The sequence below is a fragment of the Pantherophis guttatus genome, chromosome 2, assembly GCF_059756535.1.
Source record: "Pantherophis guttatus breed Tessera chromosome 2, ASM5975653v1, whole genome shotgun sequence".
Lineage (NCBI taxonomy): Eukaryota > Metazoa > Chordata > Lepidosauria > Squamata > Colubridae > Pantherophis > Pantherophis guttatus.
The window spans coordinates 173592785-173619503 of record NC_142064.1 but is presented as its reverse complement, the minus strand read 5'-3'; the positions used below and the strand labels follow the sequence as shown (position 1 = coordinate 173619503).

At 42.4% G+C, this 26719-nt stretch overlaps 1 protein-coding gene across 1 annotated transcript in view; it reads right to left on the bottom strand.

The window, feature by feature from the left end:
* The window catches only part of LOC148115439 (uncharacterized), a 94646-nt gene that overhangs the window by 17224 nt on the left and 50703 nt on the right, over positions 1 to 26719 (bottom strand). The window lies entirely within an intron of this gene.

The following is a 26719-nucleotide window of genomic DNA, read 5'->3' as shown; positions in this document are numbered from 1 at the left end:
ACAGCCTTATAGGGATGACAAGAGGCCAAGCATACACAGTGTGCATCCAGGTGTAGCTGTTAGCCTTGCAAGATAGTCCAGACAGGAAGCATGCCTAAATGAACTAATTCTATTTTATTATGAGGTTATATTAATAGACCCCAGAAACAGTGATGGGTTGCCGCCGGTTCGGACCGGTTCAGAAGAACCAGTGGTAAAACTGGCGGGAGGCTCTGCCCACTGACCTGGACGTCGTCATAGGTGATCTGCACATGCGCAGAAGCTTCTGCAAACTGGTAATAAAGGTAAGCAGAACACACCCCTGCCCTGAAAGTATACTTCTCCCTCTGTTGCCTTTACAGCCCAAGAAACGAGGGAAGGTCTCTTCTGGCACATTTGCTATACACACGTTCCTTCTTTGGGCTAAACTGCCTCTTATCCAGCTATTCCCCTGGCTGTAGCTCTTCCCTCTGTCTCCCAAGGTCATTTCCACATGTTCTTGGTTGCCATGTTTTTAGTATGGTTTATTTTTATATGTATTGTATTGCCTTTTCTACCGATTGTTGGCCAGCCAGTCACTATTGCAAAATGGGTGGGCATCAGAGGTGGGTTTCAGCAGGTTCTGATCAGTTCTAGAGAACTGGTAGCGGAAATTTTGAGTAGTTCGGAGAACTGGTAAATACCACCTCTGATTGGCCCCGCCCCCATCTATTCTCTGCCTCCCGAGTCCCAGCTGATTGGGAGGAAATGGGGATTTTACAGTATCCTTCCCCTGGAGTGGGGAGGGAATGGAGATTTTACAGTATCCTTCTCCTGGCATGGGGTGGAAATGGAGATTTTATAGTATCCTTCCAAGCCATGCCCACCAAGCCACGCCCACAGAACCAGTAGTAAAAATTTTTGAAACCCACCACTGGTGGGCGTATAAATCACTTAAAACAAGAAAGCATTCTAATGAACTATTTAGTCTGGATTTCATGGTTCAGCTTGTGATCCATTAGCCTTGATATCAAAAAGACATTAGTTCACAAACTCTGGAAGTTATAGTGCTGGATGATTCCACTGATATTATAACACTGACTCCATTGACATTGTAATCCTATTCCTAACTCTGCTTCCCATCCTTCCCATCCTTAATGTTGCTAGAGTTACCCAAAGCAGAGATTTCGGATGCCTGTCCAGTGATCCCATGCTCTACTTATTCTGATCAATACTCTTGAAACTTGTCATCAGACTCAGAAGCATCTCAGGACTCTATCTTTATTACCTCAAACAACCACACAAATTTAAAATAAAGAAGAAATTACAACTTTAGATGTACTTCTTGGCAGGTCATGAGTGAATTGAAGACAATATCAGTTTATGTTCTCTAAATATGATTGCTACAACATCTCCAATCTACTTTCTGCAAGTTATATGAAAGATCCCCAAGTTCCATAAAAACAAGTGGAAGGTTGTGAGGATGACTTCCATCTTGCTATCCTTAGGCAAAGTAATGATTAAAGAATGAGTTTGTTGGTGGCCTATAGTTGTATATATAGTTGTGGAGTGGCCTTTCTCAGCTTCACTGGAAATCATTCCAACTGGTCGTCTACATGAGCACAAATCTGTTAATGTGAATGTACAAATGGTCACCAAAATAGTCCTAGTTGCTGGTTAAAAAAAAAAAACACCTCATATTTTTAAAATGCTGCATCAGTGTTTTTCTTTGCATATATGTGGATTTCATGTACTATACCTCATGCCAGTATGAGGTATAAATATTGTTATAATCTTTAACAAGATTCCCTTTGGAGATGAGCATTGTTATGGAAAGCACAAGGAAGAAAAAAAAATCAAAAGCCAAAGGAATTAAAGGAATGAGATAAGAAATTTAGATGAATCTGTTTACACTAATACCTTCAGCCATTTTTCCATTCCGGTCTATTCTTTCAAACCATCCTTGTTTCCATCATATTCTTGGACCACACACTGACTTTTGGGTGGGTTTTTTTTTTTTTTTTTAGATTTCTTCAACTTTTCCAGCCTGGTGAGCATCAACTTGTTTTCAGAGGTCCCCAGAAATCTCCTTTGTTTGAGCCATGACACATTTCCAGATACCTGTACTAAGAAGATCAGACTTTGATAGTGAATACCCAGAATTTTCTTCTTTAAATAAAGCACAACATCCCACACTCACATCTGATTATCATGCCAATGGTTGAAACACCTGACCTGATTCTAACTTCCCCCTTGAAATGAACTGATAACCCTAGAGATTCATATACTTTTGCCACACACAAATATGTAGCTTTGGATAATTGATTAAAAGAATCTTTGAATTGATTAAAAGAATATTTGGGCATGACAGGAACACACTTTAAATTATATTTATGCAGAAATATTGAAAATTCAAAAGGGTTCACAAACCTTATATATCAAATCTATTGATATCATGTCCTTTCTCTAAATCGATTAATTGGTTGATTGATTATGTACCAGCAAGCCATTATCAACTCTTAGCAACCAGATGGGTAGTTTAGCAAGCATAAAATAAAATTCCTTTATCATACAGCATTCACATATTTCCCAGTAACCTTCTGAAAAGCAACCTCTTGCCTGGCAAAAAAGCAAACTGTATTTCCAAATCTTTGTTCATTGTCACTTCTGTCTTTTTTAATACAAATTTTTCCATGCAACTTTGTAACATCCCCTCTTGTTGTTTTTGCAGAACTTTCCCTAACAGCATTTTTCTAAAAGACAGTGATGTAGACTTTACACTTACAATAAACAAACCAGTCAGTTCAGAAGCAAACCAGATCTATATTTTAAGATTTCTCCAGTTAGCCCATCATTGCCTGCAGCCTATCATTTTTTTTAACATTCTCGCAGCATTTTAACTTCTTAATCTTTTTGCCGTTCCCTGTTTAACATTTGTAGCAATTGTTTCAATTTCACTCTTCAAGATATAAGCACCATTCTTAGGCAAGTCTCAAAAATACTCATTCCAGGATTCACCCACTTAAATTTCATCCCACGCAATTATACTGCTTTTATTTTGATTCCATTTTTTCTAGGGAAGGCTTCTTGTTTAGCCCTCTTCATCTATTCCAAAACAAATTTTAATTTCCACCAAAATTCTTCTGAGCGTTCTCTGCCTCTTTTACTGTTGCTTGGCTTCTTTTATACTCTTTCCGGATTTTTTTTTCTTTGTATATACATTCAGTTTCTCTCATTCTCATTTTCCTCCCCACAATCTTTCCTTTATGTGTGTTTTCTCTCATCCATGGCCTTTTGTATTTCATCATTCACCAAGCATCCTTTTTCATGCTTCCCATTAATGTAACTCCACATTTTTATCTAGCACTTTGGATAGATAGCTTTTATTACAAAGATCAAAAATAGATGGTATAACAGTAGATAGCATAATAAATATCAAGTCAGGTGAAAATTAGTTAAAAGGATTCAAATAAAAATATTATTCAAGTAAACCAGAAGTGAATTATTTATGGATATTCGCAGCCGCAATACAAAAGTTTGCAATGTTATGCTTAATAAAAATGTTCATACCTGATAAAAGAAGATTAACATAAAATTCATCAAACTGACCTGGAGCATGTGGTAACAAAGGAAAAATAAAGCTTCTTCAAGTATCACTATAAAAAAAGCAGTGTTACAATCTGTAAAGGATAGATTCAATTGTACCAGCACCACAGGGGCAATTTTAACTAAATATAGGAACTTCCCATATAAAAGTGCTGAAAGGAAGATGTTATACCCACTTCTGATGCAGATTGTTTTTGAAATAAGGAGATAAGTAAAGTAATATAATTGCCCAGTTTCCATCTAGGGTGGTGGTTTCATTTTTCAATTGATTCTTTTCCCTCTTTCTTTCTTTCTTTCTTTCTTTCTTTCTTTCTTTCTTTCTTTCTTTCTTTCTTTCTTGATATTCTTTTTTTCTTTTCTGTGCTGCTTTTTTCAAGATTCACTCTTGATAATATATAAAAAAAAATGTTTCACATTTAAGATTTTTTCAGTGCCCTAGTAACTTTCACTAATTCTCCTAATCTCATCAAAGCAAATTAATCATATTGTTAGATGTACATATATACTGTATGTAGAAATAGGTTTATGTTTAAACCAGGTACCTGAAACAAACAGACTGTTTTCTAAGCAGATTCTTGCCAATTACCATTCTTAGTCATTATTGAATCCCTGAATGGTTCAGTAACTTTTTTCTGTTGAATTTCCATTGTGTAATTTACCTGGCAGAAAATTTTTCCCAGCCCTGCTGGCATTCATCCAGAATGTTGCACAATTCTGGCAGAGAATCATCTCCATGCTACTTCTGTCTGTTTCTGTTTATACCAGAGTGATGTGCCACTATCACCAACCTATTGATTCCTGTATTCATGCACATCCACAATAACGTAGATGGCTTGAATTCATTCTTTCTGACTTACTTTAAACCCTTCCATTCATTATTAAAATTTCCAGCTTCACTTCCCTGCATGATGTATTCAACAACACTCCACACGATCAGACCACCTTCGTTCAGATCTGTTGCATTGTTCTCCTAACTTCATAGGAATACCACGTATCTACTTTCTTTTTTCATTTCATCCAGTAATTCACCATTTACTTTGCTTACATTTCCAGTCAGAAATTTCAATAAGCTATAGTCATCACCTGAAGGGCTTTTAGCTTTAGCAATTATTAGCTTTCTCCAGAAACCTGAAGTCTACCTACCTGTCTCACGCCTATATGACTGTCATGTTTACTTATTGGTAAGCTTTTTTTGGGGGGAGGAAAGATTGTCAAAGAGCGGGTTTTTTTCTCCTTCAACTAGATTTCCTTGATTCAGATAAGAATGCATATGTTGTGCTGGCCTGTTTAAATCCCCTCTCCCCTTCCCCCTTTTCATAGTCACGTATACCTGCCCAGGACTTCCCCAAACACTTTTTCTGCTCTGCTGTAACTAATCAGAAGCAACAGATGAACTAAAAGATTCTCCGTGGCCTTTCTCTGCTATCTTACACTGCCTGGATGGTTATTATATCTAGCAGTGCAGAAAATGGGGGAATGAGCATAAGGGTATACAGAGATTTGCGAGGGTTGGATGCTATGAATTAGTGCATCAAAACACCTCCGCCCCTACCTCATACTGTATTCTTGTTATCAAAGAAACTGGCATAGACACTCAGGAAAAATCTGCTTGCACCATCGCTGTCTTAAGAGCAACATGAGCTTGTCAAGAATATCTTCCCATTTTTCTCCATGTGTCACTGCCAAGAACAAAATCGACTGCACCATGTGCCATAGTTAGCTACATCAACCTCACCCAGTCAATTATGTGCAGTTACAGCATGTGGCCTTCTTGCAAATTCAAGCAGACTCAATAAAGTCTTCTGTCAATGATTTCTCCATGAGAAAATTTAATAATAGAGGAATTTCCATCTGAATATTATTATAGCTTTGGGAGCTTTCAGATGTTCCTGCTTATGTCTCTGGGTCAGTCATTACTGTCATGGCTCTAGGGTCTTGCTTTCTCCTCTCTCCCCCCCCCCCGAAAAAAACTCTGTTCCCAATTCTTTAACATTGCAGCATAAAAAACCACCCCACTTTACCGATTTTTTTTCCACACATGACATGAGAATCCCTACTCTTTTGTTCCTGTGTAGATATGGCTAATATCTACACTTGTGGTCGTAAAGATATGCCTTCAAAAAAAACAACAACGCCAAAGCATTAGGAATATTTCATCCCCCCCTTTCTTCCCATTCCTATTAAATACACACTTTCCCAAAAAACTAGCCTATGGATAACTTTACACCTTTTTCAGATGGACCAATCTAAATAAGTAATTTTTAATAAATATACTTTTCTGCAGAATAAGACAAAGTTTCTGTGGTCTCTTGTTGGGTACAAAATTGGCTAAGAATAATAGCCAGAGAAGAATGGACCCAACACAAGAAGTCTCTTTCTATGGCAGTGGATTCCTTTTAAAGATGGCATACATTTCCCATTCCTATACATTTACATGTTTATCACATATATTTACAGCTTTGGCAAAGTGTCTCTGACAGCTACATCTCTCCCATCCAAATCTCCCACTCAGATTTCCTGATGCCTCTTTGGTTCTGCCTTGCTCCAGTCCTCTCACAGCAACTCTTGCAAATGCATTTTCCTGGAATCATAACCCTTCACCAATGCATTCTTTATTGCTTTTATAAATACATCTGTTTGGAAAAATAGTGCTGAATTGCTGAGGCTGTACAATTGCCATGTGGCATTCACTGAAGCCACATTGATCTTGCTAGCTCACTCCAGGCACTTGCCCTTATTGTCTGCATTGGGGGGCGGAGGGGGGGGAGCAAGGAGAAAGGAGAACACATACTGGCCTTTAGAGGAAATAATGCAAGAAGACTGTAGCAGTAAGGAAGGGGAAGGAAGCAAAGTCATTTCCTTTCTTCTGATAGATCAGTTGAGAAATATAATTGTCTTCTTCACCATCTCTGGGCTACACGTGATTCTAAAGTCTCATTTCTGTGGCCCTCAAACCCACCCACCTCAAACCTAAATTGTTGAAAACTGACAGCAGAGATGCTTACTCTTTTGAAGTGGGGAAATACAATACACGGAAAGGGTGTTACTAGCTGTAAAATAGGCACATGCCAACTTAAAACCAAAAAAACCCTCCAAACTTCCTCCAAATCCAACTTCATCTGTATATCTGATGCTGTCTCATCCACTTCGTGACCCTTGACATATGTGACCCAAATATTACCTGCTGCACAAAAGGAAGGAGGTTATAAGAGGATCGGTATAATGTTGTTAAGTGTTGCAGTTGAAATCTCCTCAATGTAGTAGATGATCAAGGATCATCTAATTAAGATGAACAGTAAAAGATCCAGATTAGATTTAAAAAATGCCCTATGCAGATCTTCTGGTGAATCAATGAAATTCAAGACTACAAGATGTGATGACCATTAGCTTGGACTGCCTTGAAAGGGACTTGAAGAAATGCATATACAGTAGGTGAAGCAATCAATGGCCACTTATGATGGCTATGTATTAATTCTAGTCTCTGAGACTGAAAGCCTATCAATATCAGTTTGCAGTGAATAGGCCTCCTTGGAGTATTCTCGGAAGACATCTTGACTGCTCAGAGGCATCCAGACTGGCCTTCAAGGGGAGGTCAAAGAAGAAACCAGCACTGTGCCAAAGTAATGCAAATGTTGCCCCTTTTCCATGTATGTTGAGAATTGCATGCATCTATGAAGGAGGTAGATTTGAACACCTATCTTTAAAAAAACCAACCTAACATGAATGCAAAGAAAATCTCCAGAACACGAGGTAGGCACAATGGTTGTCTAACTGGACCTGCCTAAACTCTAGAGTAGCAAACTTGAATTCTCATTCTCTGCCACATTGCCAAGTTCTTTCCTCCAATTTGTATAATTACACACACTGCGTGAACATGGTCACAGGCATCTCTGTACCTGATGGACGCTGCCTAGGCTTCTGACCTGCAAAAAACCACTCACAAAACTTGGTGGGCAGACATCAGTGGTGGGTTTCAAAAATTTTTACTACCGGTTCTGTGGGCATGGCTGGGTGGGCGTGGCATGGCTTGATTGGCGTGGCTTGGTGGGCATGGCAGGGGAAGGATACTGTAAAATCTCCATTCTCTCCCCAATCCAGGGGAAGGTTACTGCAAAATCCCCATTTCCTCTCGATCAGCTGGGACTTGGGAGGCAGAGAATAGATGGGGGTGGCACCAGTCAGAATTTTTACTACTGGTTCTCCGAACTACTCAAAATTCTCCAGAACTGGTCAGAACCTGCTAAAACCCACCTCTGGCAGACATAATCAGAAAAGATTTTTGTTCCATGGTCTAAGGATAAATATGATCACTTGAGGAGGGTCTCTGTATCAAACTTCTGCCTAACCAAAAGTGTGAACAGTCAAAAGGCTGGCAGCACTAGAACATGAATGGGTGAGGCGGTGGCAGCCATGTCCCACCTCTCATGACATTTATTCCCGCCTCAGATTCATCAGCAGGATATTCTTTCACAGCTGAAAGGGTTAGTGGAGTGGATGGTAGGTGAGAGACAGACATCTGTTTCTGAATTAAGTCTGTTCTGCTTTACTCTTGCCTGCCACACCTAGCAGTAAGGCCTTAGCTGCTTCTGTCCCTTTAAGTCTAAGCACGCCCAATCTGTGTGTGTGTGTGTGTGTGTGTGTGTATACACACACACCTTTTTGTCTTTTTCCCCTTTTATAAAAGAATCAAGGTATTGAGCGGCACCGGGGGTGCTCACAGCTGCTGTTGCTGTGGCAACCAGTCTTCCTAACCTGTAATTGGTACAGAAAAGCAACCTGGTTTAAAGTTATTACAATGAAGGCAGACCGGATTTTTAGCCGATTAGAAGCCTCCCCAGGTGCTGGTATAAATAGAAATGGAGAGACGTAGCATAGGGACGACTCTATGCTAGGCAGGGGGTGCTCTTCTGTTCCTCCTCCTCCTTGTCGTTGGTCTCCTCCTCCTCCTCGTCCTCCTCCTCGTCCTCCTCCTCTTCAGTCATTCTTTGCTTGGCCTGGCCCTTGATAACGGGACAAAGCTCAGAGGCCTTTATAGCACAGAGCTGTTTCATGCATCCTCTCTTGTATCGCAGAGCAGGAGTGCTGGGCTTTCTGAAGTTCAGATGCATTTGACAAGAGAAAGAAGACATGAATTCAAAAAGGCACACAAAGGAGATTTCTGCATAATTTTGTTTCTATTTTAAACCTTGGATTATCGGTCAAAGCTGGCCTCTCTGGAACACAGGAAGAGTGATGCAGAAATGTGGGAATCCATTCTGTGAATTGCTCTGGGCTTCAAGGCCTGGTGCTCACTCCTATTCCTAGAATCTCAGAGGCCAGACTTCCCTGGGAAGCCCTCTGTCAACCTCCCCTTCTACTTAAGTGGGCTGTCCATTAGTTTAATCCCTCCCCACAAGATGGCTATCCAAATTCTTAAAAAGCACCAATAAAAGAGAATCGGTGATAGTCTATTCCACAAGCAAGCAACCCAACTATGCGGAAGCTATCCTTAATATTTTGTTTGAACTGCTTTTTCGCGAACTTTTAACATTTCTTCAGACATTTTCTGGACATTTTCCTCAAGCAGTTTTTCAACACAAGGCGGATACAATGCTGTGCAATTTGATAGACTACAGATAGTCCTCAATTTACAACCACAATTGAGCTCAAAATTTATGTTGTTAAGCGAGAAATTTGTTTTGCCCTATTTTATGTATTTTTTTTTGCCACATTTGTTAAGCGAATCACTGCAATCAATAAATTAGTGACATAGTTCTTAAGTGAATCTGGTTTCCCCATGGACTTTGGTTATCAGAAGGTTGCAAAAGGGGATCACATGCAACTGTCATAAATGTGAGTCAGTTGTCAAGCATCCAAATGTAAACCACATGACCATGGAGGGGGGGAGGGTTTCTGCAACGGTCAAAAGAGTGAAAAATGGTTATACGTCACTTTTTTCAGTGCTGTTGAAACTTTGAACGGTCACTAAGCAAACAGTTGTAAGTTAAGGACTACCTGTACTTTTTTCATAGGCTTAATGGTCACATACTCTGAATCTAGTTTAGAGGTCTTCAAACTTGGCAGCTTTAAGACTTGTGGACTTCAACTCCCAGAATTCTGCAGCCAGCTTTAATTCTGGGAGTTGAAGTCCACAAGTCGTAAAGTTGCCAAGGTTGGAGACCCCTGAACCAAAGGGCAGGAGATTATCCCCGTTTGTGAACCTACCCATATCTCATCGGCAAAGCATTTTCAAAAATGCAGCTATGACATTTGATGCTGCAAAAACAAGGATCTTAAGAGACACGAAAGAGGAATGCAAACTAATGGACTACAGGTAGTCCTCGAATTACAATCACAATTGAGCCCAAAATTTAGGTTCTGAAGTGAAACATTTGTTGTGTGAGTTTTGCCCAGGGGTGAAATGCTATTGGTTTGCACCGGTTCGCCCAAACTGGTAGTAATAAAAACAACCAATTCGGGCAAACCGGTAGTAAAAAAAAAGCTACCGGTTCGTCCAAACTGGTATTTTCGATCATCAGCTGTGTTGTGCGATTTATATTCGCTAGCAAGCAGGAAATCCTGCTTTTTAGCGAATCTAAATCACATGGCAAAGCTGTTCCCCCCTCGCTGTTCTACTTACCTTCAAAAGGTTCTTTTTTCCACACAAAGCACACCTTTGGTATGTACTGGGTACACACAGCATGCGCACATACCATGCATTTGGCGCGCATGCAGCATGCGTTTGGCGCACACCGTGCATATGCAGGCAGCGAACAGGTGGCAACCCACGGAGGATTTCATTACTGGTTTTGCCCCATTGTACCACAGTTGCTTAGTGAATGACCACAGTTGATAAGATAGTAACCCGGTTATTAAGTGAATCTGGCTTCCCCATTGACTTTGCTTGTCAGAAGGTTGCAAAAGGGGATCACATGACCCTGGGACACTGCAACCGTCATAAGTATGGACCAATTGCCAAGCATCTGAATTTTGATCACATGCCCATGGGGATGCTACAAAGGTTGTAACTGTGAAAAACGGTCATAAATCCCTTTTTTTCAGTGCCGTTGTAGCTTTGAAGGTCACTAAACGACCTGTTGTAAATTGAGGACTGTCTGTAGAATCCACTTCTTCTGATACATGATATTTTATGTGGGTTTGGGTGTACACCAGGGGGGAAATCTGGCCGGATCTATCCGGCTCATGCAAACCGGTACCGCCGGCAGTGGGAGGCTCCGCCCACCCGCTGGGATATCATTACTGTTAATGAGAAGGTCCTGTTTTTGACCCTCTGCACATGCACAGAAGGTTTTGCGCATGCGCAGAAGAGGCTCCCGCACTCTCCCGTTCCCGAACCGGTAGCGAAGGTAAGTGGATTTCACTGCTAGTATACACATATATGTAGGCAGAAAGGAAACAAACTAACAGCTAGAGTTAACAGGAATGAAATACAAAAAGTACAAAAAAGGGCAATTAATGTACATGTAAGCAAAATTAGCACAGTGATTCGTTACCACACCAATAATTGGTGATAATATAACCATTTTAGCATTGTTAGGTAAACTGACACCACTAGGTGAATATATTATGGCAAGATCAATAGGAGAATGTCCAAAGGATGCCCTGTCAATGACATAAGTATCTAACTGTAGAGGCTTGCCCTTCCTTATCCCTGTGGAAATTTTGATAACCTGAACTCTCTCAAGTTAGAACGAGAGAAGAAGAAGATCAGCGGGCATCTATGGCCTTGCCGGAAAAAGCTTACTTTTTTTGACAGGATCAAAGCCTTTCCAGACTTCAGACTTCGTTACACCAACTCTTGAGCTGTCATAATTCATTTTCATTCCATCACAAGCAATGAGAAGGATTTCTTTTTAAGTAAGCAGGGAGACGAATAACAACAAAAATACCGCCTTTCCTTCACATCCATCTGGAGAGTAGGAACAGGATTTCTCTAGCTGCAGAATCCTTGGCACCATCAATACCTTCACCCTGCCTGTGGGACAGGATGGGAAAACTATTTTTATTCAGAAGCGTTTAAAGAGAAATCAATCATGAGCTGGTGCAACGCAGTGGATTCAAGTTTCATTCCACCGTCCCTTTGTTTAAGTAGAATATTCTGGTGCCGGGAAAAGTTCTCTTCCTGCTTCTTTCTCCGACTTGGGAATTTCCCAGTAGCTGTCGACATAAATGGGATATTCAGAGAACTGAAGGGACGGTTTTCACTTTTTGCTCAATCACTCTCAATGCAAGTTACTCACTACTTTCTGAATGTAGGAATGGACACTGTTATTGTCCTTCCGCTCCAACCCAATGCAGCCTCATCCATGTTTCCAGCTTGGATTCAGAGCAGCTGTTTTCTGACTAAATCTTTTCTTAAACCTTCAAGCGGATGCTCTTGACTGCCTTCTACTAGCAGCCCAGTTCCAATTGGCTGCAGTGCCTGTCATGTCCCTCCCCTCCAGCAGCTAATCATTGGATTGGGCAGCCACTCTGGCCTGGGTTGCCAGTCTGTGTTCTGTCCCAGCTACAGATCCCGAAGAACACAGCACACACAAACTCTGAACAAAACTTAGTTTACTCAAATAATGCAGTTTTAGCAAATGCCAGCTGTTAATAAGGGTTCTTAACAGCCTGCCAGAATTCCACAGATAAGATAGTCAGAGTCTTACTGGAGTTGGCAGAAAGCCCAGAAGTAAGGTTGCAAAGAAAATCCAAACTCGATGATTAGCGAACTAAAGTTGTGTCCTGCAGCTTGTCGCAAGCTGTGTTCTTTCTTAAATAGGCTAAGGGAGTGGCCAATTAGCCCCAAGCCTTACTCTCAAGGAGACCTCCTCCTGAGGAACCACTCCTGCCTTTTGGCAGCTCTGCGTGCCCGTGCATTGAGAAGAAGCTCCTCCGCTTCATCCTCTTCACTTAAAGGAGCCTCTGGAGGTTCTGAAGGCCCTGACTGAATCCCTGCCTCTGGCACCACATCTTCTTCAGCCTCCTCGCTGTCCGACTCGAGTGCCGGCTGCACAGGCTGCTGGCGCAGCACCACACCAGCCTCCTCGTCGTCGGGATCAACAACAATCCATGCAGGCCGCTGGCGGGCCACAACAGTATGTCCTCTGCTGGTTGACAGCTGATTTTTTTTAAAAATGTTGTTGTTGTTGATGATGATGATAGTTCTGATGTCAACCATCCCCAATTCTAGAATCTGATGCTCCATTCAGTCTTTCCGTCTCCCCATGGCACCCTTTGCATTTATGCCCAGCCTCAGTGTGACCTGTTCCCCATGCTTTCTACCTCCTGCCTCAGTTCTGCGAAAATTTCCCTTCCTCCTCCTTTATTCTTTTAAAAAACATGCAGTATTTTATATTGCAGTGATGGGAACACTGCTGCTTCATTTCTGTGGAGCTGAACTATCAGTTCTTTCCTACAAACTTTCTCCCAGACTCACAGAACAGGAATGAAAGAACAACCTGTTCCGTTGTTTTATGCTCTGGCGTCAGAGCAACAAATGAGGGAAGAAAGGAGAAAGAGAAGATTTGTGTTAGGGTGGAAGGAGATAATATGAGAAAGGGCTGAGTGCCCATAAGTGCTGATATCTGGGAAAGGAAAAGAGAGGCACAGGGACTGATACGTGAAGACAACAATTCCTAAAAGGAAAAGGCAAGTTCTGGTGGTCTGTTTCACACAGGAGCCAGCCTTCTGTTCCCTACATGGGTGGGAAGAGCTAGAAGAAGCAAGGGAGGGAAAGGTTTATCAGGTGTTGTGACCCAGGCCCAAGTAAGTAGTAATCGAGGCAAACAGTTCCAAAACAAACAGACTTTATTAGAACAGCTGAGAATTAACTCATTCTCAGCGTAGTCCAAACTAAGTTAAAACAAACTCTTCATAACATAAATTCTTCAGTCTAATCACCAACCTTGGTATAATTAGACAAACTGCCAAAGGCTTCTCTTGGCAAAAGTTCAAAAGCAGAAGACGCTGACAAGAGATAAGTCCAGCAATACTATCAACGTTGTTTTCCGACAAAGAGCCCAAGAGCTGTTGCTGGTCTTTTAAGCCTTATGGGAGGGGCCAATCATCTCTTGGCCCTACTCCTGAGTCGTCCTCTTTGCTTTAGCTGCTCTTGCCTTCTGGCAGCTCTTCTCATACGTGCACTAGGAACAGGCTCCTCCTGTTCCTCTGCCTCTACTCTCAGCCTCTAGAGGCTCCGGAGTCCACACATCACTCCCCAATGGCTCTTGCCCAGTGGTGGGATTCAAGTAATTTAACAACTGGTTCTCTGCCCTAATGATTTCTTCCAACAACCAGTTTGCCAAACTGCTCAGAAAGTTAACAACCGGTTCTCCCGAAGTGGTGCGAACTGGCTGAATCCCACCACTGCTCTGGCCTCATCTCTGCCTCCGACACAAAGCCCTCATCCAGACTTTCCCCAGCCTCCAGGACTGGCCCATGTTTTTCCTCAGCCTCATCGCTGTCCGACTCTGCTGCCAGCTCTGCAGGCTGCTGGCGAACCACAACACTACGCCTTGTAGTGCCAGCATCGACTAAGCACCAGTGTGGCCTTGTCCCCAACCCACTGCAGTCCAGGCTGGCATTTCTGAAGTTGGCATAAAAACATGACTTATTGAGAGCTGCATAGGAGAGAAAGCTGTGGCAAGGAACTCCCCAGTTTCCTCTGAAGCGCACCCAGGATAGAGAAAGTAGCTCTACTGATTTTGACATCTTGCCAAATCTAAGGTCAGATTTATTTTACACAGGATTATCCAGTGTGTCCTGTGCAGCACCCAGACTGCACTCCTGCCACAGGAATTGCATTTACCCTTTTGGAAGATGAGCAGCAAATCAGTTCTCTATGTGGTCCTGAGCTTGACATTTATTTATGTATTCAATTTATATAGCTGCCCATCTCACTTTTATATGACTCTTGCAATGAAATAAATAAAATACACAATATATATAAAAAAATAAGAATAAAACATGGAACAGCCGGGCATGATAATGCTATTTACATAATCCGTATGGAGACAGGTTAGTATGCAGGTTTGCGGAAAGGCGTTTTATGTCTTTATCATGTAGTTGGTTGAACTCAATAAACTTTAATCTCAAATGAATGGATATAAAATTATAGTCTGAACATCCTAAAGGGTCGCAATACACATGATACGCATGATACAACTTGATGGCAGAACAGACAAGCTGCTCAAGTGGAAGAAGGAACAGATAAGCATCTGCAACTATCAGTAGGTTTGTGATATACAGGAGTGTTTACATGTTCATTGTTTAATTCCATAGCAGTCGCCAGATTACTTGTCATCCATTCTAGATCTGATAAATGATAAATCAGAGAAATGATAAAATCCAGTGATCCAAATGTTATTTTGGAGGAGGAAGCTCACTTCCATTCTTCTTCAGAATATGTTCCTATTCCTTTTGAGTGTTTTTAGAATCCTGGACATGTCTCCACATCGGCGTTTTTATGGTTCACTAACTATGTAGTGTACTGATTCTATTCCCTTATTTCAAACACTCATTTTTGATATGCCTTGATTATGTTGTAGAACAGGAGTGGCCACTAGAGGGCAATGTGCTGCAGGGAGTAGAATAGGTATAAGGACTGTCTTAGAGACCTGTGAAACCAGCCTGCACAGCCGTTGATTAGAAATAGCCATCATACAAATCCCCATCGCCAAAAGCAAATATAAAGCAGCAAGTGATGTGATATGAATGGCTGCTGTGACTGGAATTCTTGAAAACTACTACCAGCCACAGTTGACAATATTAGATTAATGTACAATTAGTATAAGACCTTTTCTTATTTTTCAAACTGTATCCCAGCATGTTCCGCATTTGACAGCAGATTCATCTCATATATCTTCACGGAAAGGCAATATTTCCTTGAATGAAAAGCTGACAGTTACACGCCTGTAATTTGATTATCAATTGCAGGTAGTAGTAGTTTCCTATCATTATTTATCTGCTTTTAAGAAAAGCGAATCAGATCTGAATTATGTTTGGAATGATTTGAGTTAATTCTTAATATAACTCATATCACTTCACAGATGAGGGTGATTCTGGCTTTTCTGTACCTACTTAGAAAGATCATCATCAATCCTAGCTTTAATGGAAATCCATTATAGGCGAATCTTCTATAGAGAGATGGATTTATTGGTCCTTTTGTTCTTTGCAAAAGAGAGATACAGCAAAAAGGGAGGGTGCGGATAGGAACCTGGGATTCCACTTCAAGCAGGAAGGACACGGCGTGAAATGAAGCTTGGAAGCAGGGTCTGATGCTTGGACCCCCTAATCCAGATCTCATTCCAAAAGTCGCCAGGCATTCTGAGGATACTGATCAATTTAGGAAAGGCTGAATGATATGATATGATACCTAGGCTTTTTAATGTAACTGAATGATCTGTATCGGTTTGAGATCCAACAGAGTTTATTTGTATTCTGTTCTTGGACGAGGGAAGAACCATTGTCCTGGCGTCCAAGAATGTTACCTTTGTTCTGTCATTCATAGTGGTTGAGCAGTAAATAATGATATGCAGATACTTATTATGACTGATTGCACAGCCATAAATCTCAAGAAGACTCCATAGTTAAATCCCCACGATCTTCTTCTATTATTTATAATCAAACATTATTTATTATAAAAGACATGGGAATCAAAAATAAATAAGACAGACCATTTCCGCACACCCAGTTATATTTACAGACCATGATTGTAATTTTGAACATAGTTAACTCAGAGGAATTCCACCAAAACCATACTGAAACTTACATTTATAGAAAATAGAATAATAGGGTTGCAAGGGATGTTGAAGATTTTCTTGTCCAACCCCCTGCTCAAGCAGGAAACCATATACCATTCTGGACAAATGGCTGTCCAATCTCTTCTTGAAAACCTCCAGTGATGGAGCAGTCACAGTTTCTGGTGTCAAGCCATTCCACTGATTAATTGTTCTCACTGTCAGGAAGTTTCTCCTTAGTTCTGGGTTGGAACTCGGTTTAATCTGGATGGGGAGAAACAGACTCAGGCTCAACCCATCCAAGACCGAGTGGCTGTGGTTTCCGGCATCCCGATATAGTCAGTTGGTGCCATCACTGACTATTGGGGGCGAGTCGTTGACCCCCATGGAGAGGGCTCGCAACTTGGGTGTCCTCCCGGATATACGGCTGTCTTTAGAAGAACATCTGACAGCTGTGGCCAGGAGGACTCACAGCTGTCTTTAGAAGGGCATTTGACGGCTGTGGCCGGGAGGGCATTTTATCAGGTTCGCCTGATTCGCCAGTTGCATCCCTTTCTGGATTGGGACTCGTTAAATACGGTCACTCATGCCCTCGTCACTTCCCACCTGGACTACTGCAATGCTCTCTACATGGGGCTCCCCTTGAGGAGCACCCGGAGGCTCCAGCTGGTCCAGAATGCGGCTGTGCAGGTGGTTATGGGAGCGACGTGGTGCTCCCATGTGACCCCCACTCCTACGCGAGCTGCACTGGCTTCCGGTGGTCTTCTGGGTGCACTTCAAGGTTTTGGTTATCACCTTTAGAGCGCTCCATGGCCTAGGACCGGGGTATCTACGAGACCACCTTCTGCCACCAGTAGCCTCTCACCGACCAGTACGCTCCCATAGAGAAGGGCTTCTTAGGGTACCGTCAGTCAACAGTGTCAACTGGCAGCCCCCAGGGGGAGAGCCTTCTCTGTGGGGGCACCTACCATCTGGAACGAGCTTTCCCCCAGAGATACGGAGGATTACAGACCTGTGCGCTTTCCGCCGTGCCCTCCAAACATTCCTATTTCAGCAGGCTGGCCTGGCCTAACCTCTTTTTTTAAACTGCTTTTAAATTTTAAATTTGTCTTATAAATTTGGGGTGTTTTAAATTTTGTTTTCTGGGCCAAATTATTTAATTGTATTTTAATGGTTTTTTAACATTTGTATTATATGTATTTTATCTTTTGGCTGTTCACCGCCCTGAGTCCTTCGGGAGTAGGGCGGTATACAAATTAAATGATAAATAAATAAATAAAATAAAATAAAATAAAATAAAATAAATAAATAAATAAATAAATGAATGAATGAATGAATGAATGAATGAATGAATGAATGAATGAATAAATAAATAATGATCTTCCACCCATTACCTCTTGTCCTGATCTCAGATGCTTTGGAGAATAAGTTGACCCTCTCTGTGACAGCCCCTCAAGTACTGTCTGGGAGACTGCTACCATGTCACCCCTATAGTCCTTCTGTTTGTTAGACTAGACATACCCAGTTCCCTCAATTTTTGATTTTATGCTTTAGCCTTCAGACCCGCTTATATCTTTGTTACTCTTCTCTGAATTCTTTCTAGAGTCTCAACATCTTTTTTTGATCAACTTTTGAACCAGCTTGAGCTTTTCCAAAATTAAATGTCTTCAACCAGTTGCATCTTGCAAAGAAATGTTATGTCAACTGCTAAAGATGGAAGTTGGGAGGAGATCTTCCACTTATTTTCCTTATTCCACTGCCCCCCCCGCAAGCCTATCTGTCATAGCCAATGGTAAAATTTGAAAGCCTCATTATCACCTCACTTCCTTGCCTGAGCAAGAAGATTAATTAGCCTAGAGCTCTAACAGATGGTACCATCACTCTGGCTTTGAAAAAGTGTTAAAATCATCTCCCACTACATTCCACCCGCTCTTTTCGCTACCAAAAATATTACTGGATGCATTTTCAGTTAACAAGGCTTTTAGGAAAACTGACTTGAGAGAATAAAGGACACATTCACATCATCCTCTGCTGAGAATTTGCCCACACTGAAGCCGGCTTGTAAAAGTATCCCATCCTCTGAATAGTTCATAAATTAGCTGAAACTGCTCTTTTTCTTTGTCTTTTTACTCAAAATAGGAGTTGATTCAAACCACACAAACCTGAGGCTACTTTGGCTCAGGTCAATCAATCAGTGGCATCTTCACTATATAGCCTGGATGAGAAAGGAGAGACAAGAGTTCATCTAGCCAGCAAAAGATACAAAACTGAAAAGGCTACAGATAGATCTGTGGGTGGATTCACACAGAATGAATGCTATTGATGAACTGGAGAACGGAGCTGAAATCAACCAAATGAAACTTTACCACGATAGTTGTAGAGTGTGTGAAAACCCAAGGTAGATAAACAGTGAAAGTGGATAGGGGAACGGTAGATGCAGGGACAAGGCACAGATATTACATTTTGGGGGGAAATACCTCAAGGAAGTCTTGGTAAAAGAAAACATTTTTACTCCAGAGTGCCGAGGAGACCATTACATTTATTAGTCCTCTTGTAGCAGGGAATGCAGACAAACATGGAATAGCTCAGAGGCAACTCCGTTCTCTACTGAGTAAGGGCTGGATTCCTTGCCTTCACGCTCAGTCTGAAATGAGTACTGTACCTTTTATGAAAGGTTTGATTTAGAATAGAAAAGACTTGCCTGACCTGATGCAGGAAGAGAAAAGCATGTGTGGACTGCTCAGACTTCCCAGAAGAATTGTCGGTTAGCTTGCCAGGATTCGTTCTGCTGGAGCTGGCCAAGCTTGAGCTTTGTGCTTTCTGCATAGGCAGCTTTCTCCGATAGAGCTCCTGTGACTTGTCAAGAGTACCAGAAATGGGCTGTCACATCCAATGGCTCCCCAGGTGCAGATTGAGGGCAGGATTGGTGCTTCCTTGACCCTTGCTAGCTATTTAGAGCACATGTCTAAGGCAAGTCCATCTTGACCTCGCCTACTCCATACCTTGGAGCTCAGCCCTGCTTCTTCGCATGCTTCTCCAGAAACCTTGAGTCTCCCATCAATCTTGGGTTTTCTTTTTTACCGTCATGCATAGCTGTGGCTCATCCATTCTCCTTGAGTGTCTTTTCCTGCCCCTTCTTCCTTGTGGTGTTGGATTGACAAATCTTTGCTGTGATTCCAACCCTCTCAAGAGCTTCCATGCTTGCTGATGGTGAGTCCACTGTCTCCTAGTAACCCTAAATCACTCTAGGTAGATGCACTTTGGCTCTAGTCGTTGTTTTTAGGTGGTGGGTTGAGGCACTCCACCAGTTATTCTTGCACGCAACTAAAGTTTTGCATGTGGGAGAAGCCAGGAAAATTGAGATCCCATACACCAAGGGTGTCAAACTCACAGACTGAGCTGTCCCCGTCCACACACACACACACAAACACAGCCAGCCGAGGGTTAAGAAAGTACTTGGCACGCACACAGGTCGTTATCTCAAACTTGGCAGCAATATAATCACTGTCTGCCAAGAGCTTTTACTGCAACAGATAACATAAAATTACATACGCATTGCAAATAGTCCAGCAAAACAATATTCCTTTCGGCAGCTTCAGACGTTGTTCAAGTGACTAGCCAAAGTTCGTTTTTGTTTGTCACGGAGTCTTACCAGCCACCACCCTCTCTTATATAGTCTCTGGGGTGTGGTCCAGTGACTCAGTTCTAATCCCTAGCACGCTTCCTTAACTGCTGCAACCGTTTATCACGCCTTCGTTGGCGTGCATCCAGGAATGATGGCTCTCCTTCGCTCTCATCCGAGACACCTGGCTCCTGGCTAATCTCCTCTCCCTTGGCCGGCACCTGAGACAGTGCCAGAGGGGAGGGGCCTGGAGAGGGAGGCCTGGCTGACTCCTCTTCCTCATGTTCGGAGCTTTCTTCCTCCGATGAGATAGGCTCAGAGGGTGGGGCCACAACACAGACCACGAGCCGGATGCGTCACACGCTGGCAACACCCAGCCGTGATTAAGCGAAGAGGGGAAAAGTTGCAATACGTGACACGACGACAACGTGTCATCACAAGTTTGAGACCCCTGCCGTACATAGTAACAGTAGCTTAGATGCTAAGCTTTTTGGAAAGCAGTTTGAGCATCAAAAGGAATTCACAGTGATAGCTGTGGCAGTGCTCTGTTACCCATGGGTAACTTAATTATAATTGTATGGAATTAATTCGATTTTCTGGGTTTGCACAACATGCTGAACCATAAACTAATCGCATGGAGTGGGTTGGCGTTAAGCTCAAATATAGTTGGCTATGTTTGTAGCTTAGTCGCTTGTGCGAACACAATCGCTGGACATAAGCACTGGTACATAAAGAAAGGGAGGGGGAGAGAGAGGGGGGGATTCACATGGTCATGAATAATAATCTGTTCAGTCCATTGCAAGACCACAGTGACCCTTGTCTAAGGCCTTCATTTTTGGAACCCACCTAATGCATATGGAACCTCCAGTCCTCTTGCTTAATGCTAAAGGGGTGTCCCTGTTCTTCCTGGATCAGTTTCCGGCAATGGGAATGCGTGTGCATCTTTCCTTCCCCAGACCAGGTGGGGCAGCCCCATGTTTTGCCTCAATGCAAGAAGGTTCAGGGACAGGAAGGGAGTCAGTAGGGACGCTGGTTGTTTACCTTTCGCCAGCAGGCGGCAGGGGAGCATGCTTGCTTTTCAACCCGGGACTTTTCTTAATAGCTGAAGCCGGAAGCATTGACTATTTCCTTGGCTTCCTCCCAAGCTTTTCAGAGACAGGTGTGAATGAGTTTCCAAGCACCCCTGAAGGAACAAGCAGATAAAAAGAGCCAGAGAGGAGAAAGGCATGCTTCTTTGTGCAAAAGTGAGAAGAAAAGGTCCAAGCGGGCAGTCCCAGAGAGAGGGAGGGAAGGAGTTGGGGAGGGGGGACTGGGATCCAGGAGTTGCTATACTCTGCACCGATCTGCACATCTTTGTAGAAGAGCTGCCATTCAGCTACATTCTTTTGTAGGATTTTTTTTTTAAAAAAAAGATATCCTTCAATAAAAGCTGGACCCCTACTGACTTCAGAGGTATAACCATACAATTTACTGGGCAAAAGTACCATGTGGATTGCTCCTGCCTTTTTCCAATCTTTTTCAGCATCCTAATCTAGCCTCAATGCCCTCAGCCCCCATTTCCTAGATAGTTTCCATCCATTCCCATCCAGCACTAGTCTGGCTGTGCTTTGTTTCCAAGATTCATGCTGCCACCCAAAAAGTGCCAGGATGTTGGGTGCTGAACGTCATCGTATTCCCCCTCGTGACCCCCATTTTCTGGAATTTTTTTCTGATCCTCAACACCCTAACTATTGATCTTGTTGGGTTCAGGATTGTTTTAAATTGTTTGATTGGGTGGAGCTTCCTTGGTCCTCAGATTTCTCTCAGATTCTTCTCATCTATTTCTCTCTGTGTTGGAGGATTTTGACTTCATTTCTGTTGGCATTTGCTTTCGTTTTCATTTTCTTCAGTACTAGGAAAAGAGATGTTCCATTTCAGAGTTTTCTTCATTACTGATTTATAACATCATTGGAGTGACCTGGCGACCCCTATTTTTCTCCATGATCCCAGGATACCAGCCTTGTCTTGTACCCAAGCCATGATTTATAACTTTTCCTGCTGTTTTTTTCGCCCGTATCTCCAAACATGCAATCTTTCCTTCTTAAGCTGTCACAGTACAACCACAGGGGCCAGTGTGAGTAAATGCTACTACTTCTGCCCAATTTTCTAGGGGTGCATTCATATGGCCAGGCTTGGATTGTAATTCCCAAGCAGGATGACATTGACATGACAGATGGTTAGATATCTAAAGAAAGAGAATAGCATAGATATGCCACTCATCATTAATCAATCAGCCTGCATGCTGAAAATATTCATCTCTCCACCCATGCAGACAACACCCTGGATGAAGTGGGCTGACATGGTTGAGCCAGTCCCCTACTCCCACAGGGCAATACCAATCCCAAGGAGTGGAAGTTCAGAGATGCCAGGTCCTCTGTGGTAGTCTCAAAGCCACAGCAAAGTCACTTCCTGTCCTGTTGGGAAGGAAGGAAGGAAGGAAGGAAGGAAGGAAGGAAGGAAGGAAGGAAGGAAGGAAGGAAGGAAGGAAGGAAGGAAGGAAGGAAGGAAGGATGGATCATTAGACTCAGTGAATCACAGTAAGTACCATTATGGAGATATTAGGAGAAATCACATTTGTGCATGACTACTCTAGGACTTTGACCTTGTCCACATCCTCCTTGTCCCAACACAGAGATGCCCTACAATGTCTTAAAGGCAAGGGCATGCACCTCTTCAACCAGCGCCTTCAAAGCAACAATTTCTTCATTGTTGCTTTTTCCTATAGGCCACCTGAGACTTCAATCTCCTCTTTGGCCCCTCACCATCCATTTCAGGACGTTCACCTGACAGTAGGAGGGTCTTTTCTCAACCCAGCTAAACTGTCCCACTTCTCTTTCCACCCCATAGGTGGCAGGAACAACAAAGGGAGATATGGAGAGGTATTGGGAATGACAGTACTCCTGGTCCAAAAATAGGATCGGATCGGATCGGATCGGATTGGATCGGATAGAATAGAATAGAATAGAACAGAATTTTATTGGCCAAGTCCATGGAAGGTCCATATTACTCCTGGGTTGCAGCCTGAGTAGCTGTTTACTTTGCAGCACAACATCTGCCATATCTCAGATGATAACAGTGCCAAGACCACAGTGGGATGTTCTTCACATGGGTCCAAAGATCTTCTGGTAGATCACTAGCATGTCTATCTTGCAGCTGAGACACCTAACCTCTATGGGTCTGGGCAAATGCACCTGTACTCTAACCCCAGAGAGAAGTTATTTATGAATACATAACAGGTCTTCTGGCAAAAAAAAAAAAAAAAAAAAAACCCAACCATGCCACCGTGTGTTTACAGCTACCAGCACCATGGGGGAAGCTGCATTCAACTTCATTGCATGGGTGCAACTCTTAACCAGTGGTGGTATTCAGCCAGTTCTATCTGGTTCTGGCGAACCGGTAGCTATGGCTGCATGATGCTTGGCCCACCCGCCCGGGCATCATCACGTCCCATTTTTGACATTCTGCGCATGCGCAGAAGGTCCTGTGCATGTGCAGAAGTGGCATGTGTGAGTGAAGCTAGCGGGCATGTGCGTTCATATTTGCGAACCGGTAGCGAAGGTAAGTGAATAACATCCCTGCTCTTAACCCTAAACTCTATGGGGTGGGGAAGTAGAGAAAATTGGTTCTTCAACTGCTACTTCATGAGGGGAGAGATAGGATTTTTGGTGCCAAGGGATCGAACACCCCAATGGGCCATTTTTTTTTCTTCTCTCCCTCCCTTTTTTATTCAGCAGGAGAGTAGGTAAGAATAGTGCCTCCGGATGTTTTAGTGCTGCTTTGCAGAGGAGCACTTTTCCTCTGTGCAGGCAGCAGGGTTAACTATCCCCTGCCCACAATCCTTCTGGTTCCCGCTTACAGTTGACCGAGGAAGATTTGTTTAGCCCCAAATAATGTTATGGAGCTAATAAAAAAATCCTCACTAACTTCAGTGCCCATGAAATTTTGGTGGAAGAGCATGACACGCTCTTCCCTTCACCAAACACAGCCATCTGATTTGTCAGTTGCAAAACATTGAGGGTGGCACTGAAAGTCAAGGTAAACCAGGGTTCTGGTTTTCCGCTGTGGAAAGGTTCTCAGATCAGACCCTGAAAGCCAGCATTCCTTTCTATTTGATCTGCTAGAATTGGATTGGCAAAGTAGCTCAATTCTGGATGCAAAAAAAGTACAGTAAACAAGGACTATGATGCAAAATGGCAGACTTATATCATATAGTGAGTTGTCCTGGCCTTTCCATTTATTTTCTCATTCCAGGGGTTTAGCATTGGATGTTTTGCTTTGTTTAGAATAGAATAGAATAGGATAGGATAGGATAGGATAGGATAGGATAGGATAGGATAGAATAGAATAGAATAGAATAGAATAGAATAGAATAGAATAATTGGACACACAAGGAATTTGTCTTGGTGCATATGCTCTCAGTGTACATAAAATAAAAAATATGTTCATCAAGAATCATAAGGTACAACACTTAATGATAGTCATAGGGTACATAGGTTTTAAGGATTTTGCTGCTGCTTTTATCATTTTCAACCCCCAAAAGGCGGGAAATAGAGGCAGTGGTTTTGGGTTATTATGACGCTGATGAATTTTGGGGAGGGCTCTGCAGACTAACAAACCACGTGGCCCGTCCTTGCATGAACGCTATGCATCAATTTCTTGGCTTTGTACCATTCTGTATCCTTCCAAGAACAGAAGCATTATTCCACCTTGCCCTTCTCTCACCATCTGCCAGAATGTTAAGTTCACACTTGTATCCTCCAGCAGCAGCCCAAATAAGCTCGGGAACAAACATGTTAGTACTTTGTGAGAAACTCTGCACTAAGGAGCCAGTTTCTTCCTTGTGAGCAGATCTACGGGCGAGCTTGCTGGCAGGCAAGTGGCAGTCTGGAGTCCTTCTCAACCCAAGTGATGAAACATACGTTCTTCTGCCCCTCAGGTTTTCGTGCATGATGTTAGAATGCATAAAGAGAAAGCAGGCCTTGCATTGCAATGTCACGTGGCTCATTTTAGCATCACTGTGGTTAGGAATGGACAACTGGTGGCTCAGCAGACTGATAGCATTGTGATTAACACCAGCTGTCTGCAATTACTGTAAGTTCGAATCTCACCAGGCTCAAGGTTGACTCAGCCTTCCATCCTTTCTAAGGTAGGTAAAATGAGGACCCAGTTTGTGGGGGCAATAAGCTGACTTTGTATAAAATATACAAAAGTATGAAGGCTATTGCTTAACGCATTGTAAGCCGCCCTGAGTCTCCGGAGAAGGGCGGCATATAAATCAATTTTTTTTTAAAAAACTGTTCTTATCAAGTACAGGTAGTCCTCGACTTATGACAACAGTTGAGCCCGTAATTTCCATTGCTCAGCAAGGCAGTTTTTAAGTGAGTTTTGCTCCATTTTGTGAGCTTTTTGCCACAGTTGTTAAGTGACTCATTCAATTGGTCATGAAGTGAATCTGGCTTCCCCCCGCTGACTTTGGTTGTGGAAACTGGCTGGGGAGATGACAAATGGTGATCACGTGACCTTGGGACAGTGTAACTGTGGTAAATACATACAAGTTGCCAAGGTTCCACATTTTGATCCCTTGACCCCAGGAATGTTGCAACAGTCATGTGAAAAAGGATCGTAAGTCACTTTTTTCAGTGCCATTGTAACTTTCGATAGTCACTAAATGAATGGTTGTAAGTTGAAGGCTACCTGTAATTGGAGAAGGGTGGCAACCTATAGGATACTTCTTAGGAGCAGCATTGAATACCATACTTCATGATGTACACAATCAGTATAATCCAGTGTGCATGGATTGGATGTGTTAGTAGGTTTGTGATTCAAAGATAATTCAATCTTTCCAGAACTGGAGCCTTACAATGTTCTTATATAGCTAATAAAACACATTTAGATATCACCAGGTGAGAGAAGGCTATTGTGATCCATTGGAGCAAAGGTTTGGAGCAAAATTATAAGCAACTTGCATTCTATGGACTTCATGGAGTTCTAGCTCTTTTCCCCTTTCTGGCCAAAAAAAGGATGCGACCAAAATTTCCACTATTTTAAAATAAGTTTAAAGGTTTAATCTTCCAATTTTACTTGAAGAACAAATCCAAAAACTGAAAAGCAGAGCCAAAAATTCTATCCTGCCATCTCCAGGATTGTCTCTGCAACATCATGACATCTTTGACTCTCAGTCAGAAGAAGCTGTCCCATTTACTTAGCGGAATTATTTGGGATGGCTCAGCTTTTGAACCTTTGTTCAAATGTGCATGCAGGAGTTCTGTTAACAAAGAAAGGGGTCTTCTCCACCTTAAAATGTAGAAGATAACGTTGGATAAACTGGATGCTCTACATGGAGGTTTCAGTCTAAGTTGAGAAACAACAGCAAAACTATAAACCTTACAAAGTTTTTTTTTCCTGTTAGTTTATATTTGGCATCTGAATAGTATCAAACCTGTCTGAGATGTGTGTAAACTTCCCCCACCCCCACATCTTCAAGCCACACATTGCTGATGAGGAAATGAGTTCTTTGATCCAACCATAGCAGTATGCCTGGGAACTAAGCTGGTGTAAATCAAATTGTTCATAAGCTGTTTAATTTGCATGAAGTATTTTGCCTATAGAAAGAGTGGAGACATGAGCTTCCCTTAGTGCAAAGATCTTTCATTTTGACCTGCAGTCAGCACGGATCATTGTCTGTTGATGTAGCTATAGAACTCTAGGCACTTAAGAGAACAAGAAAAGGTGGTTTTTTTAAGGCTTCAGAGACTCTAGAATCTTAGGAATC